The sequence below is a fragment of the Alligator sinensis genome, unplaced genomic scaffold (genome assembly GCF_000455745.1).
Source record: "Alligator sinensis unplaced genomic scaffold, ASM45574v1 scaffold1361_1, whole genome shotgun sequence".
Taxonomy (NCBI): domain Eukaryota; kingdom Metazoa; phylum Chordata; order Crocodylia; family Alligatoridae; genus Alligator; species Alligator sinensis.
The window spans coordinates 226,452-231,397 of NW_005843274.1; the positions used below are offsets into that span (position 1 = coordinate 226,452).

The 4,946-nt window shown below is 51.8% G+C and overlaps 1 long non-coding RNA gene across 1 annotated transcript; it reads right to left on the reverse strand.

Annotated features, from left to right (window-relative positions):
- LOC112548558 lies at positions 1-3,063 on the reverse strand. The gene is made up of 3 exons (XR_003092254.1): positions 2,984-3,063; positions 1,414-1,488; positions 1-43 (listed from the first exon to the last, which is right to left on the reverse strand). It is a non-coding gene; the product is annotated as an uncharacterized LOC112548558 (long non-coding RNA).
- Positions 3,064-4,946: the final 1,883 nt, after the last annotated feature.

Sequence of the window (4,946 nt, forward strand, 5' to 3'; positions counted from 1 at the left end):
TTTTGGAGAGCGAGCTTCAGCGCCACAGTGCCCCCACTTGTGTCTGCAGGGTGATCATGAGGGTGAGGCATGATCCCTGTTACCCAGGTTGGGGCCAGAAGGATGCAGGCCCCACACCCCTATTATTATGGAGCTTCAGCCCGACGGTGCCCTGGTTGCCATCTGCATAGGGGACCACGAGGGTTAGGAGGGCTCTTTGTGACAGGGATGGGGGTGGAAGGACGCAGACCCCACACTCCTGCTTGGGGAAGACCTTTGGCCAGGGGAAGGCTGTGCGGGTCAGGATAAGGCACTGTGATGGTGCAGCAGCGATGTGCCTGGTTATCTGTATCCACTGCCAATGTGCACGCAGAGCCATTCCCAGCCAGGTGCTGCCTCGCTGTCAGTGGTGTCTGCCAGATGAGACTGGGAAGCTCTCCAAGGCCAGCGATTAGCCCTTTAAGGAGCAAGACCTGCAGGCAGTGGGGAGGCTCCAGTAGGAGCCCCTGAGTCAAAGCGGGACAGCAACAGGGAGCAGGTGGGCCAGGACACAGAGCCGCTGCCCACCAGCAAGTGGGCGGTGGGGCACCAGAGGAGCCCTGCAGAGCACTCTGGGGGAGGAAGGACTGAGGAGCTTATTGGTGTGAGTGGGAAGAAGTAAGAGTGAAGCCTTGGGAAAAGGACCCAAGCCCCATCCCAGGTGCAGCCTCCTTTCCCCCAGTATGGCTAAGTAGGCCAGCAGCCCGCAACCCCACCAACACCCCGGCACACCCACAGATGCACTCACAGGTGCGCACACAGCTCCCTGATGCACACTCACAGAAGCACACAGACAGTTTGGGGATGATTTCAGGTGGGTGCAATGTGTTTAAAAGATCGGAGCAAACCAGGAAACCTGGGCTGAGGTGAGAGGGAGCTACTGGCTGCTTAGAGATTTGGAAATCAAGTCACTTCTTGTCAAGCCTGGAGCATGACTGGGAGTCCTGGTTCAGGCTGATTTGGGGGGCTGCCTGGAGATGCCTTCAGGCCCTTTTAGGAGTCTCAGGGCGGATCCTCAAATTGGCCAGGCACTAACCCTGGAAGCTCTTTTGGGCAGGGATCGTTTTACCCAGCACCCGGGGCCCACGTCTGCCCTGGGCTCCTTTGAGCCATTACAGCAGTGATGGAGCCCTCCGGCGGCAGCTGTCTCTGCTAGTCCTGGCCTGGGACACAGGCAGGGGAACAGCCCCGCAGCCGCGTCCTGAGCCGTGGGCAGGATGGCAGGGCCGGCCGTGGGTGTCAGAGCCCAGCCTGGAGTCACCGAAGCCTGTGCCTTGCCAGGGCAGTTGTCTCTCATCCCCTTTGTTCATGCAACCCCCATCCCAGCCTCCCTGCTGGGGATCCCTGAGGCCGAGCTCAGCGCATTTCCGGGAAGAAGAAACACCGCGCGCTTACTGCACAGGTGGGCGGTTGAGGCCATGGAGAGGAGCAGCATCAGGAGGGGGAGTTGCGTCATGATGGACTTCACAGCTGGGAAAAGAGGAGAGCAGGGGGTCAGGAAGCCGGCCGGCAGTGGGTGGGCAGGTGAGGGGGAGAGAAGGGGCGTGCGTGGGCTGGGGCCCTCCATCGCAGCGGGACAGGCTCTAACCACCGCTGTGCTCTCGGCTTTTTAAAGCCTCCAGGCCTTTGTGCAAAGTGGAACATCTCCCGCAGGAGAGAAAGGGAGCGCTTCCCAGACCTGGCCTCTGGCCTGATGGTTAGGGGGCCCTGAGGCTCAGGAAGCAATGGACCCACTCTCACACCCTCTGGGCCAGTTCTGCATTAGCTCTCCCCTCTTTGGATATGTTTCTTTTTTTCTACCTTTCCTTCCTTCCTCTCTCTTTCACTTTACGATAAGGAATTGTGTTTTAAAATTTGTATGTGTGCATTTTGTATCTCCCCTTGTATTTTGGTATTTTTTATCTATTTGTGTGCCATGGAATTTGTAGCTAGAACGATGGAGCTAAGGCCATTTAATGCCCTCCTGAGAGGCTCCACAGGGGGATTGACGCCTCATGTTCCCGGGGGCCCCGATGGACAGGCCCAGGGGGGATGCTTGGGACTCACCAGCTCTGTAGGTCCCGAGTCTCTCGCCAGCAGATTCCTAACCGGGAGAAGGATGAGTCTGTGGTCTTCCTGCCGCCCTGCTTTAAATAGGCTACAGGCAACGTAGTGCAGGGAGTGGAGCTGAGAAAAGCAAACACAAGCTACGGGGAGGAAGTCCCACGAGGGTTAACGACCCCTGGATTGGGAAACCTGAAAACTGGGGAGTCCCCAAAGTCTGCCAAGGACAGATAAAAGGCAGTGAAAAGTGACCCTCAGTGGCGCCCTCTTGATCTCCAACTCCAACATTCCTGTCCAGCCAGAAGGACCAGCCGGCAACCCCCTTCTGGAGGATAACACCACGCTAAAAGAAGCCTCAACTGGCCATTGACGGCAGACTCCAGCGCTTATAGGATAGGTATATCTGACTCTGTAGCTTGCTACTGTGTGTGTATGTATGTGTGTACATGTGTGTGTGTGTGCGTGTGGGGACCAGCCCCAAGGTTTATGATTTAACTCATTACAGTCTTTCAATCCGCCTAATAAACCAGAATTTTAAGGATCCCGAGTTGGACATTTGTAGCCAACAACTGCAGCACCTTGGTGCCTTGAGGTCCTTTCAAGGGTACTGCAAGAGGCCACACAATGTGAGCACTATTAGGTGTGCAGACACGATTCACAAGATAAACCCAGAGATTTCAGATCGGACTGCACAGTGTTAGAAGCATACTGTCCTGATGTGATCTTTCTGAGCTCTTTCACTCCCTTACTTCTCTGTAGTCAACAGCAGAGGGAAAACTGAGAGCTGAGGGTGTCTAAAAAGGTGGAGAACGATGGAGCTAAGGCCATTTAATGCCCTCCTGAGAGGCTCCACAGGGGGATTGACGCCTCATGTTCCCGGGGGCCCCGATGGACAGGCCCAGGGGGGATGCTTGGCACTCACCAGCTCTGTAGGTCCCGCGTCTCTCGCCAGCAGATTCCTAACCGGGAGAAGGATGAGTCTGTGGACTTCCTGCCACCCTGCTTTAAATAGGCTACAGGCAACATAGTGCAGGGAGTGGAGCTGAGAAAAGCAAACACAAGCTCCGTGCGGTGGAATTGCCCCCAGCCAAAGGGTCAGTGCGGTTTCCAGTAACCAGCTCAGCCAGGCCAAATCTTCCTTGAAGTTGAATTCACTGATGCAACATGTGCCATCCTGCCAGGGACCTCCCAGCTTACGCAAGAGCAGGGGCAGACCTGTCATTAGGTCCGACTGCTGCATTTGACCAGGTGCCAGAGCTGAATGGTCCTGAGCCAAGAAACCTGCAGTCCTTTCCATCTGTAACAGAGGCAGTTTAAAGTGGGAAACTTGACATTTCCCATTCACTGAAATAGGTTTTCAGCCCCTGGGATTCAGGAAAGCTTCCAGCCATTCAGGACAGTCAGTGGGGCAGAAAAGTCTTTTTCTTCAAATGCTTTTAAGTGCTGTGTGGCACTTCTTTCTCCTCCGGCACTCGACAGAAGTGTCCTGATCTGGCTTCACGGGGAAGAAATGAGGCCCAAAGGGAAGGAGCAGCTGCCAAGTAATTACTGACTGCTGGTCAGCAACAGAGGCCAGAGCAGCACTCAGACCTCCTGGCAGTGGGGCTGTGGGTGAAAACTTCGTCCCCGGGTTCGTTGGGCGGAGGCTCAAACAAACAGGCCAATCGAAATTTAAAGACTTAGTTTAATAAAGGATGCATTCCTGGTCAGCGTCATGCACGAATTCAGAATTTTGCCATGAGGTCTGACTCTGAACATAGGCAGTGAAGGGGTAATATAGAAAATGTGACGTCATAAGCATAAGAACAGTATAAACCAATCAACATTAGCCAGGACGCAGACAAGTCTGCACATGTCTTCAACTTGTTACTGGAGAAAAAAACTAGTTTAAACCAGTCTGTAACAGCAAGGTCATGACCTGGCTACATGACTCGCTCACAAACAAAATGGCAGACTGGAACCATTTTGTTTTTCCCCTTCATTTCCCCACTTTGATCCTTCCAAAGGACAATCACTCTATTTCTATTTGGCTCAGGTCTGTCCATAGTTTCTCTTGCTCTATTTCATTATTTCTTAGTTCTAACACCATGTTTTTAACCGTTTCTTTGGAAATAGATGAGATAGTTTGTTCAGCCTTTTTAACACACAACTTTGTGCAACATAAAACTAGTTGCACAATCACATACAAACTTAACCCTAAAATTAAAACCATACAGAAAGCAGACATTATTTTCCCAAGCAGACCTTTGAATAATCCCCTAGGATCTAACCAAGCAAACCAATCTACTGAAGAATTGTTGGGAACGAAGGCTGCTTCAGCAGCTTTTGCAGCATGAACCATCGCATTATTAACTCGGTTTTCTACTAATTCAAAGGTACTATTTACATAAGTGCAACACTCTTGGCCTATTACAGCGCAGGCATCCCCTTCTGATGCTAAAACATAGTCAAGGGCTAATCGGTTCTGCATAACCATCAGTCGTAAATGATCTTGATGTTGGGAACGAAGGCTGCTTCAGCAGCTTTTGCAGCATGAACCATCGCATTATTAACTCGGTTTTCTACTAATTCAAAGGTACTATTTACATAAGTGCAACACTCTTGGCCTATTACAGCGCAGGCATCCCCTTCTGATGCTAAAACATAGTCAAGGGCTAATCGGTTCTGCATAACCATCAGTCGTAAATGATCTTGATTTCGGGCTATGGTCTTTATAGCGTTTCCCAGACTGGTTATGGCAGTTTCAGTTTCTAGGGCCAATATTTCAACTACCGCTTGTAGTCGCAGGGTATATCTTCCCAAACAGGAGATAGCTGGACCGGTAATTAGTGGAATTATTCCTGCTACAGAACACCCTATTAATTTTCCCACGGTTAAAGGATTTT